Consider the following 12,844-nt stretch of genomic DNA (forward strand, 5'->3'; position numbering starts at 1 on the left):
CACTTTAGATGCTGCCTCACCTTGCCTAATTCCAAGCACTTCTATAACTAGGCCAAGTGTGATTTTTATGCCATAAGTTGCTTACCAATATTTATCCTCGATCTTTGCAAAAGTACCCAAAACACTTCTGTGTCCAACCTATAAGCTTTCATGAAATTCACAAATCACGTGCTCTTGTGTAGCTTTATCTCTCCTAGCACATACAAAGGCGCTCCTTTCCTTTTCTTGGTAGGTTTCCATAAATACCCATCCTTAAAAATGAAACCATAAGCTTTCCTCATTGATCTTATTAAACTCTTCTTCAAACCATTCGGCCCTCTTTGACATAATGCTAAGATATTGGCCTATTTTTAGCCAATCCCTTGTATACAATTCTTCCAACAAATGTTTCATAAATGAAGCATAACACCTTGATGTTTCCTTTCAGTTGTCCATGCTTTTTCCTATAATTGAAACCACTTTTCTTGCTACTGATTTGTCTGTTTTAGCTCTCTCTTCACTTGCAAATACCTCTGTTGCCTCTCATTCAACACTTTTGCTTTGAATCTAATAGCATATCTATTTCCTTCAGCATCCTCTTGACCCATTGTCATCCAATACCTATAGAACTCATATCCATAGTGAGAATGATAGGCCTTCCTACTAAATAATCAACTTTCTTCAGTGTCGGTGTAGATTTCAACAACTTCTTCAACTTTTGAATAACTTTTGTATGTTTCCTTTCCCAATAAATCTTTTGCCCCTTCCTCAATAGGATAAAGGCTTTTAGGCACATGTGCAAAATGAAGGATCCAAATCAGATAAAAGACACATGCGTCTAAAAAACTTCTATTATCTGAGACATTGGAACACCTCTTCTACATCCTACTAATTCCATCAATTTTAACTAGCGAGGGATTTTGACCATAGGGACCACACATGTGCCCTACAATCAGCACCTCCTCAACACCAAAGGTAGACTTGGCACCTGAAAAAGAGAGGTGCACTTCCTCAAGTTGAGTCAAAACCTTCTCTTAGTCATCTATTTGAGTCGCCACAAATAAGGTGCATCCCTTCTCATCTATCTCCTCATTCTTCTCATGTACTTCACATCCTTGATTGGAGACATCGTCAAGGAAAGGCATAGTTAATTACAAGATATACTCCCTCAAAACCTTATGCATAGCATTCATCATGTGAGCGATTGAGTTAGTCGCGCACTATGAAAGCATTCACATGCATACAAAGCCAAGTGGGGACTTCATAGTTGTGATATAACTGCTTTCTAATGCAAGCTGAAATTGATCGTATTTGGTATATAAATCACCTACAAAGTAAATAGCCTTGCCGAAAAAGGCTTTTGAAAACTCATCAATGATAGAACCTACACACATGTTCTTAATCGTGAGCTTGCTAACCAACTATATATCATATATAAACTACAATGCCCAATTCTTCTTTGGAACAATAAAATTGTGATTCAAATATGGAGCTTAAGATGAATCCAATATCCGCATCTTGATCTTCTCATTCAAGAGTTCCAATGACTTACAAATACACCCGAGGCACTAGAATAGGCTCTATGTTCCATGGAACATGCGGCATTGTGAAGATAACCATTAGAGTAACCATGCTTGGTCAATGCAGCCAATCTCATTAGGCTGAAATGAAAAAGATTTACCATGCTTCATGACCATTTGTAGAAAACAGGCACTCTCTACCGAGGCAAGATGTAGAGGGAGCTCATCGCTCAACCGCCAAGACCCACGGACCGCTTATCCCTTCAAGCATTTCAAGTGAGCACCTATGGCTACCTCTCACCTAGTCAACACGCCTTCAATCCTACCGGGGTATACTAAGCTTACCTCGATGCTTGAATGAGTTGCCTCCTCCCTCAAGCACACCGGTAGCTCCATGATTCACGATGCAAGTTCAAATACCCTTAAGCCTCCACCTCCAAGCTCCATCCTCCATGGCCGCGTGCAAGACAAGAAAGGAGAAGAGAAAACACCATATTGGGGAATATGGGAATTTCCCATAAGTTTGGGACACATGGTCAAATCTTTGGATTTGTCATAACTTGAACACTATAACTCCAAATCAAGCGCTCTATAGCTCAATAGATTCCATTTTTCAAGCACTTTCCAATGATAGGTCACATCATATGGTTTTGAGAAACTTATGGGCATGTTATCTGGGTGCCACCTTTTTAGCATTCAACAAATGGGAATTGGGAGATTCCCAAACTCACTAATATTGTGTTAGAAGACAAGAAGAAGAGAGGAGAAGATGCAGATCTTCACCTCTAAGATCCCTCACCCTCACACACTCACTCCCTCTCTCCCTCACACTCCCTCTCTCAAGCACACACAAGCAAGCAAGGAGAAGAGAGGAAGAGAAAAAGATTAGTCCACTTTTGGCATACACCAAAGAATGAGCTTCTCTATTCACTTCTTTTCTTTTATACATGACCTAAATCCCTTGGGCACCCATCCCTTTTTTACATGATCGGCCCCATTGTGGCAAGGTCTTATTTTCTATTTCCTTCTATTTGCCTTATCTCTTTACCTATGCCCACCTACCATTTACAATTTTTCACAAGAGGGAGCTTGGAGCTCTTTTACAATAGTTTTAGGAGCACCTTGCATTTAAAAATACACTTGTCTTTCACTTGAGTTTTTAGGCCGCCCTTGCTCTTTTAGTTATTCTCCATCCTGCTTTTTTTGTTGCATCTGTATTCTTGACTTATTTTTCTTCCGTCTCGAATTGGGATTAATATCACCCCCCTCTCCTAGATGAGTGCCAATCCCATGGCACTTGCGGGGCTTTGCTTAGATGAGGGCTTGGTGCTTGGAAGGGTGGTTGATGAGGTGAGGATGGGCCTTGTGTGGGTGGGTATTAGGTGAGAAGCTTGGCAAATGATTGTGTTGTTGGAGGCCAAGGATATGTTGTGTGGATGGCAGGGCCTCTGATATTGGTGGTTTGCAGCATCCGTCATTACCTAAGAGAAGAAGTGCGCTACCTACAGGGTGTGTCTACCTTACTGTGTGGTGCATTGTGCTTGTGCAAGTGGAATCGGGAGCTGGGTCTTACCGCATCCTGGGTGGTGTCCCACACTTGAGGACCCAGTTCATGCATAAGGGAGGTGCAATGGGTGCGGCTTAGGGAGACAGGTCTACTAACTGTAGGCGAGTGTGACCTCCCTAGGTGTGTCTTGCCCTTGATGTGCCCTAAGCATGTGTAGTGGGGAATTAAAAGGGCTAGGGGGTTAGGGATGGAGCCAATCGACTAAAGCCACTAGATGCACCTAACTTGAGAACCCCTAGATGTAGTGCCTATGGCCTATGTGAAGTGAGGTGGTCTAACGGCTTTGTTTGTGAGGTGCTTTTCTTTCCTCTTTGTTCTCTCTCTCTCTCTTTTGAATTACATAGTCATGATGAGAGATAGTCTTTGTCATTTGAGTGGGGTGGAGATGGGGGCCCAAGAGATTTATTCAAGAATTGCTAACTCTGTAAGTACCATTTGAGGTTCAAGTGGACTTTCAGAGTGGTATAAATAGAAATGGATGATTGCAACATGTAAAGCGACTATCATTCATATCTTCGAGGAGGAAAAAGTAAAATAAAGGGAGAAGAGCAGCTTGCATCATCAATCAAGTCATGGCTTAGTTGTCTATGGCATCGAGATCAAAATAGAGGGTTGGATGTGTGAAACGGCGTGGATCTAGAGCATGGCTATGGCGGATGGAACACAAAGAGAATTTTCGTGTTGACATAGACTGAAGACTAATTGTTACTCAAGTGAATTAGGTTCCAAGATGAAAGTTTGGACTCATAAACACAATCTTGATTTTAGACTGACAATGACCAAGACACTAATTGAGATGGAAAAGCATCATGATATTGTATTCATCATATGTGTGTGAGAAAGTGGTAGTCAAGTATAATGCTTTATAGTTGCTAGATGGGTAGAAATTTTCCCTCTCTATGCATATGGGATTCGTGTAATGCCTACATGTCTATAGCCCACAAACTGTCTCATACAAAGAGGCTAAATTAGGTGTGATTGCAAATATCTCAACACCCCTCCTCAACTGCAACTAGAAAGTACAAAGTGTGTAGAGGCTTTAGTGAGAGCAACACCTACAAAGTGTGGGCACACCATAAACATGGCAAAACGCCAGAGGCTATCGCAAAAAAGGCTAAGTGTGGGTACCACAAACGCGATGGTCATCCAAAGGGTGTAACAAGGGCCTCACAAAGAGTATAGAGGTTGTGGTACATGGATACATGAGGAGTTTACAAGCTTATGATAAAGGCATTTGCGCTAGGCATTACAAGTTTGGAAAAAAGTCTAGTAAAAATTTGGATCAAGGATCGGCAGGCCCTTGCAGTTTTCAGCATTTCTTTTTGCATAGATCTTCAATTTATTATAGGTCTTCTTGTTGATGTAGTCCAGCTTGGTCTTTTTGATCTTGTACTTGTTCTTCACATTTCTTGTAGATTCAGTGTCCACCACTTTGATCTTTTGGTTCTCTTCTTCTAGGTTCTCTTGGTTTTCTACTTTATTGACTTTGCTTGCATTAGTTGTATTAGTCCTCATGTTCATGTCCCCCTCAAGCAAAGCTATCGTGATCTCTGAGCTTTGCATGGTATTCAAGATAGCTGGAGTGTCTTTAAAATCTTTAGATGGAATCATTGATTGCATTTGAATGTGAGCAGCTCCATTTCCTCCTGCAGATATAGGAAAAAAATATTCTATGTAATTGAAATGAGCAATAAGAGTAATGTTACTCTTCATTGGAAGTAGCCATATAAAAGTCTTCTTATTTGACATTCCCATGATAGGGTATCAGCTCCAAATGGCTAGCAAGGACTTGATCTTGAATGGTTTCAAAATTTCTTCAACTGACTGAAGATTACCAGCAACCAAGTTGACTTGCAGTGTGTTTAAAAAACACAGGTAGTGATAGCATGAAATCTCACTATTCTTGATGCTTGTCCTTCAGATGAATTATTCAAATCTTCAAGGTCTTCCAAATATTCTTGATTTAATTCTCAAATCTTTGTTGGCACTAAGTAGGACTTAGATCAGAGTGGTAGGCATATGATTTGAGTGGCAAGAGAGAGAAACTAAAGAATTTCAAGAGCTTGATGTTGAAGATGGCTACAAAAGTGAACTATGGATGCTTGATCTTCAAGTCCTCCAGAAACACTTCCCTCCTTAATTGAGTGATGAATCTTGCTTGGAACTTTAGAAATACAATGGATTAGAGTGGCCTTACTTAGGTAGGAAAGAGATAATAAAGATGAGGTAAGCTAAAAAAGCTTGAAGGTGAAAAGCTATGGCTTCTCTACAGTTAGGGTTTTGACCCGACTGGTTTTTTGTTCAGTGCAGCTCGTATAGGCAGCTATAGCACAAATGGTTTGGTGGAGAGTAAGCTTATGAGGTAGGCATCATTTGCCCCATGACCAGTAATGGATCCATGCAGCACAGGAGGAGATCAAACAGTATAACCAGCATATAGCATAGAATGGGCAGCGACCTCCAATTTGTGCAATGTTGGAGCTAGGATTCACTAATGTCAAGCTCTGATGTGACAGGGAGCTGTGCCAAGAGTAGAGGAAAGCTTCTCTAGAAGGAAGCATGGGAAAATATGAACTGTAGAAGAAGATCAAGAAGCTCCAAGTGAGCTGGGTACTGTCTGGCCATGGCAAACAAGAGGGGAAAGTGAGGATGAAGTTGGAAATGGAGTCATACATCGATCCTGAGCTATCCAAAGATGAAGAGGAGCTAAAGAGCAGAGAGGAGACCTGAGACATGCTAAGCCATGCTCAGTTGAGCTCTGATACCATGTGAAACGATGTGGATCTAGAGCATGGCTATAGTGGATGGAACACAAAGAGAATGTTCATGTTGACATAAATTGAACTGTTACTCAAGTGAATTAGGTTCCAAGATGAAAGCTTGGACTCATAAACACAATCTTGAGTTTAGATTGACTATGACCAAGACAAAAGCTGAGATGGAAAAGCATCATGATATTGTATTCATCATATGTGTGTGAGAAAGTGGTAAAGTACAATGCTTTATAGTTGCTGGATGGGTAATAGTTTTCCCTCTCTATGCATATGGGATTCCTGCAGCCTGCACATCTACACTACCTGTCTATAGCCCACAAACTGCCTCATACAAAGAGGCTACATTAGGTGTGATTGCAAATATCTCAACAGGATGGCCACATTCTTGTGGAATGGGATCTTGCCTAAGTAGTATTCTAAGTAGTCTAAGGTAATTACATGTAGTGATGAAAGCAAGGTCAAGGCAAGAGGAGATTTCATTTACAAAGTGGACTATAGAGTCATACAAATCTTTGGATATGAAGACAAGGGCCTCTTCAGGTTTAGTACAATTCGCATTGTAAATTATAGGGAAGCCGTATCGGCTGTGGACATTGGGGTCAAAAATCCTCCAATTCTTCGAGGGTATGGCATGAACATTGGGTTGTTCCACTCAAAGTGTAGGCTGTTACAAAAAGCCAGCCAAGTGTCCATATTCACATCACAGATGCGCCTTCTCCATGTGGGTTAGCAAACATAGCCATGCACAAATCTAGGCACTTCAAAAACTTTATTTTGCCAAAAGTTGGCATCTTCTATGCCCCATAGGGTGGGGTTTTGCTCTCTTTCAACAAGCCATTTCTCCCCGAGCCTACCTCCGATATTAATACTTCTTCCACCACCTAGATTGATAGAACCCTGTGCAAGTTGGTAGGGAATTGGAAACTAAGATAGAAGGGGTTTGTAGCAATTTCCTATGCTCCCAGATTATCAGGTTAGCATGGAAGCTTGCTGGGAAGTCATCCTGGCTCGGTGGGATAGATGTGGATGGCCCTACAGTTGGTTTAGTGCTCAATCTCCTTCGTGCTTCCTCCACCATCCACTTCCTCTTTTCTCTGAGTGCATCCTTTATATCTGCGATGGTGTCTACTTGTTGCTAGTCTTCTAGCCATGGTGGAGAAGGAGGTTGTGGGATTAGATCCTCTTCTCAAGATCCCAATTTAAAGCTCAATCGTCCAACCCCTTCTCCTTGGTGGTCTCCTTGTGCTGCTCCCTCTACAAACCCTAGTGCATCTATTTCCTGTGGTTTCAAGCCTTCTTGCAGTAGGTATGTTCGTTGCTCTTCAAGGGTTAGGCTGGCTCCTATATGTTGTAGTGACATCCGTAGGCTTGCTCGCAGAGCCCTCCATGTAGTCCCCAGCTTTTTCTTTATGGCGTTAACAATAGCCTCTCCTTCCTCTATCTAAGTGACTTCCAGCAAGGTGTTGAGAAAGGTGCATTTCTAAGTTTCAAAGTCCACTTGGGTGGCCTCTATTGTGCTCTCAACTAGCACTTTATCTCTTTCTACCTAAGCTAGACAATGTGCCAAGGTTTTGACTCTTCTCTCATTGTGGTTTGCCTAGCCTTCAGCTCTCTTCTTCATTTCCTCCAGGGTTTCCCCTTGCCTCTAAGCCAGTACCATTAGCCTCTGCTCTTGATCTTCAATCTCTCTTCTAAGTCTTTGTTGCTTCTCCTGCTGTAGGCTACTTCCTATTTCAAGTTTTCTATTTTTGTGCATAAAATGAGGGTTTTCTCTTGTCTATATGTTTCTAGTGTTACCATGGCATCCCTGAGATTTGTCATTTCTACTTGTAGTTCTTTACATAATTCACCCAGCTCCACAACATTTTGTTGCATCCTCATGAAGCTCTATTTTTCTTCGCCCAAAGCCTTACCTCCCACTGTCTATCTTCTCCTTCCTTTGCTCTAAGCTCATCTCTCAACTCATATATTTTATTTTGGTACATGGCCACTTGTCTAGTCTTCTCCAACTGGAAGACAGCCACTAACTCCTTCTCAGCTTCCAACTCAGCCACTGCTATTTTCTTCTCCTCCTTGGCTTTCTCTAACTGTGAGAGCAGCTCTTTGACATACTCATCATAGTTAGAAGTTGGCGTCATTGCTGTAGGTATGGGAGTCGTGGAGGTTTCCACTTTCTATCATTTTGGATCCTATCTTGATTCGGCGTCTGTTTTGCTACCGATCTCTTTTGCCTAATTGTTTTGGTTTCCACACTCTTCCCCTATGCTAGTTCTTTATTGACAAAGTACTGCACCCACGCCATGAGATTGCTGGTATCTACAGTGGCCGGGGTGCCTTGAGTAAGTGTTGTTGCTGCGATGGTTAGTATTAAGAGGGGTGGGATGGGGTCAATAGGGGCCTTGTCCTTGCCCTTAGTCATTGTAGGTGGTGTAATTTTTGGTACATGTGCACTTGAGCCTAGGCTTTCATCTCTTTGTAGGCTCAAGGCACCCAGCTCGTCTTGCATACCTTACTGTTCGATGGACAACAAGTGCGTAGCTAGCGCAACATCCTCCTCTTCCTTTCTCTTCAATTCCTCCTCCTTTTCAGCAGCCTTTCTTTTTCTCTTCTCTTCGGCTCTCTTTGATTCTTCTTCCAATCTCTCAGACTCTTCTTTCGCTTTCTTCTTCCTTTCCTCCACCTCTTTCTTCGACTCTTTCTTAGCTTTTTTCAAGTCTACCTTCTCCTTCTCCTTCATTTCTTCTTCCTACTCATGTGTTGTCTTTTGTTTGAATTTTTTGGTTTTCCTTTACTGGACTGGGATTCTGGTTCTTCCTCCTCCTCACCAGTTGTTCTCTCGCTTGATTGCTCTCGTTCATGACAGTGGGGAGATGACCTTCCAGGTGTTTCATCAGCTATTTCCTCTCCACCTTGCGCCTCCTTTACTGCTTCCTTGATGAGAGCAGTCAAAATTCCGCCATGCCTGATGAATGAGGCTTTGGACAATGATTTCTTTCTCTCAGCTCCCTTCAATGCGAGGGATTCTCCATCAGCCAGCTTGCTTCCCAAGGCTAGTGCCTTAGCGGATTAATGGATGTTTTCCACACGTAGCCATTCCAATCTATTTCATCGAATGAGTGAGCTACTAAGCTCTCTAGCATGGGTACACTGATTTTGTGCATGAGGGAGTTGTATCTTTTGGCTGGAGAAGAGGGAATGGATGACTTTTTCCTGCATTCTGATTTCTAGGTCGAAGATGTCTTGAATGCTTATGCCATCATTTTTCAAGACTTTCTCATTCTTCATGTTTAGTATGGCATAAACGCCCCGCTTCTGTCTCCTTTCCACCTTGGATTCTAGACCCAATGCCTTCTCCACCAAGGCCTTACTAAGTTGATTCTGCAATTTCTTAGCTCCTTGTCCCCTCCCCACAGTCACCATCCCACATTCCCTATCAGGGTTGTAGGTCCCAAAAAATTCCACACATTTGGTGGGGGTCGAGCTCCTATCCAAATTTCTAGAGGTACTTGACTAAGTTGCATTACTCCATAATCCTTTTGGCAGCCTCCTCCTTAGCCACCACCTCTTCAATATTGTGGATACTTTGGAACTTGACCTAGTTATAAGGCACGATTTCCGAGGGAAAGGCCATACTTTGCTCTTTCCTCGTCCATGAATGGAAGACAGTGGGCACAATCATGTTGCACTGCCATCTTTAGCTCCTATCATAAACCATGGTTCACCATTAGCATTCTTAAGGCACTTTCTTGCTAGAAGATAAGTAAGAGTTGACCATGCTTTTTATGGAAAGAAGAACATGCTTAAGCACAAAAAGAGAATTTTCCTTCGAGTAGTTCTATTCATTTCCAAAATTTTATAACATTTTTTCCTCAATCACAAGTTAGTTTCACCTATTTGATTTCACATGTTGATTTCACCTTACTTCACCTTACTCCTCCCCCCTTGGGAATGAGAAGAATCCTTCCTAAGATTAGAGGCTAAGAAGTTAAGGGCATTCAACTCATGATTTTGGTGCTTTACTTCCTCATGGGCCAAGCATAGAAATTCTGATTGTATTCTAGATTAGCATAATGGTCCATGTTGAAAGGACGAATGCCTACTTGATGATGTAGGTGAGAACATTCATGAGGAAGTTACCAGAGTTTACTCAACTAGCAATGTGTAACTCCTCCTCAATCAGAATTCGATCTAAATATGGGTGGGTCAAGAGGTGCTCTTCTAGGGATCGGTTATAAATGGTGGTCAACACTCTATAGGAGGTTGGAGCTACATAAGTGGGGTCATACTCTGAAGTTTTGGTGGCACGTTGTTGCTCAGTGTTAGTCATGATTAGGTAGCCCTTTAGCTCCCATTAAAGTCAGAGTGCATATCATTTTATCAAGAAAGAGGAGCCAGTGTCAATGAGTTGCTTTAACTCCTCGATTTCTTAGTCTATGGGCAAGGATAGTGCTCTTGTGATAGGGCATAATGAGGCGTCGATTTCATGCATGTTCTCTAGAGATCATGGTGTGGCAATTAGCTCCTCAACTACTTCGAAAGCCTTAACGAATACAATTCCGATTCTTCCCAAGAACAAGGGAGTGTACACACTTTTATTGCCATCGGCTCGTCCAAAAGACCTGAATCTGGCCTGTCATAGCTTTTAGCAAATTATATCCATGCATCTAAGGCAAGCAACCAAGTCATCCCTTGTATTCTTTGCTAAGTCTGCGGCCAAGGTTAGAATTGATATCCGCTCATAAGAGCATTTAAGGCCGCGATGATTGGGGTTTGATCGAGAACTAGATAGTTCAACATGTGATTGTTGCAGCTTGCATTGCTCCTAAGGTTGTGGCTTGGCCTCTTTTTCAACGAGATTGATTGGAGCTGTGGCTGTCATGCTATTAGATGATTTTGAGGTCTTAAGGGCACCAGTGGTATTAGGTTGAGGCAGCTTGTGTGAGTAGCAAGAGAGAATGGTAGATCGATAGTGGCTAGTACGTGCATCCAATCTCACTCATCTTTTGGACAAGGGATATACTTGGTCAACAGCTTGTAAGATTTTCTAATATGGATGTCACCCTTTAGCATGGTTGAGATGGCATCTAGGTTTATTGGTGTCATGTCCATCTCTACCCTCACTGCTTCTGTTTTATTGCCTAAGAAGATTAGACCACTACCCCATTCCTCTTTGACTCGTGCATTATGCATCATGGGCTAGCCTAGCAAGATGTTATAGTCCATCCCCTTCATGACTATAAAGTCAACAGAGAATTGGACTCATACGATCTTCAAGGTCCAGTTCTTTAGCACTCTGAATGGCCTTACCTTTATTCTATTAGCTAGCGTGACATAAACCTAGCATTCTCAATAGGTAGGTTATCCCAAGCCTAGAGTACTGCGTGGCTAAGCACACTAACTCTTGCCCCCTGTGTCTACAATTCCCTTTCTTGTGGTATCTCCGAGAGCTAAGACTGATAAGACAGCATGCATTTTCATGCCGTCTCAAAAAGCATTGATGTATGCAAGAATTTGGGCATTGAGTGCAGCATTAGACTCGGTATTTGCGTCTTTGCATCATATTCGTGCAAGTCAGCGGTAGCTTGCTCAACCCACTCTTTCAGCTCTTGCCACATTTTCAAATGATGCATAAGCAAGTCTCCTAGGCTTAGCATCACAGGGGTGGTCACTACTGTGGTAAGGAGGTTGATAGCTACTTTCTTTTCTCCAACTCCTGCATTTCCAAGCCAATGGCTTTGATTGATTCGCTGACCCATAGCATTCGATCTCTGTCTAAGTGGCACTACTTGTGGTGTTGTCGCATCTCTTGATTTTGGTCGTGGTGGTGAGTCTAGCGTACTTATGCTTGAGATATCACTAATCTCATCTTCCAATGTGGGCTCAATGTCTTTTAAGTGTTTTTGGGCCTCTTTCACCCACTCCTTCAATTTTTGTTATGGCTTCAAGTTGGTGCCTTGGGTTGGGGTACTCCCCCCGACCTTTACACCTCCCTTCTCAGCCATCTTTGGAGCTGACATTTCTGCCTCTGCGTCTGTCACCTTTTTCCCAAGCAGGTAGCATTGTGGCACTCTCCATTTTTAGTGTGACCTTTGCATCTAGTTTATTTTTCCCTCACCTATGACTCTTTTTTTGATCAAGGATGCATCTAAGTTGCTAGGCCCTGGTAATGATATGCCGGCTTGCTTCATCTGCGCACAGGTCATGACATGTAATGGGATGGGCATGGCCTCCCCGTTGAGTGTCAACCCCAATGGGGCTAATGGCACGATCACCAAACTAGAGGATGGTTTTCGTCTAGGGAAATCGGCAAAGAGATGAGTGATTCCACACTTCTCACATCTAAGATCTGCCTTGTCAGGGTTGGTCTACTCCCTCTTAGGGCAACGCAAGGAGATATGTCTTGGGTCAATCACAAGTCCCTGCCTCTCAAGTCTACCCTCCTAAGCCTCTAGCTCTAGCTCTACCTAATACCATCATCGGTATTGGTTTGTAATCCATAAGGATCGGAATACCCTCTTCATCATATGAGACGTAAGGGTTCATGTAAGGTTCTTCATTGTTCGGCTCCTCCACATAGTGGAATCGAGCATCGCCGGTGGATGGGCTATGTAGGGTCTAGGTGGTTTGGGTATTCCTGTGGGGTTTATCTCCTTCTAGGAATGACTGGTTTAGCATTGTTGGGTACCGAGGAGAGCCAATGGGGCTCCCCTTCTGAAGAAATTTGGTGGCATATTTGCTAGGTAAGGCTAATTGTAAGGTTGCAAGTATGAAAGTCTCCTTGGACATCTACAATGCATAGCATCGCGGCCAAACCTACCACAATTTGTGCAAGGTTAGGATGTAGGGTCTTGACACTCAGATGGCAGGTGGTTTCCACCACAATACACACATTGAATGTGAGGGTGTGTCAGTTATCTCATCATCTCTTGTAGTTTGGCTAGCTCCATCTTCATCTCCAATAGCTCTCTTGACTTGGGCCAACACCCTTTCCTTTGTCTTGAGTA

This window comes from Lygodium microphyllum, chromosome 6 (genome assembly GCF_053477565.2).
Source record: "Lygodium microphyllum isolate KBCC chromosome 6, Lygodium_microphyllum_v1.1.10, whole genome shotgun sequence".
Classification (NCBI taxonomy): domain Eukaryota; kingdom Viridiplantae; phylum Streptophyta; class Polypodiopsida; order Schizaeales; family Lygodiaceae; genus Lygodium; species Lygodium microphyllum.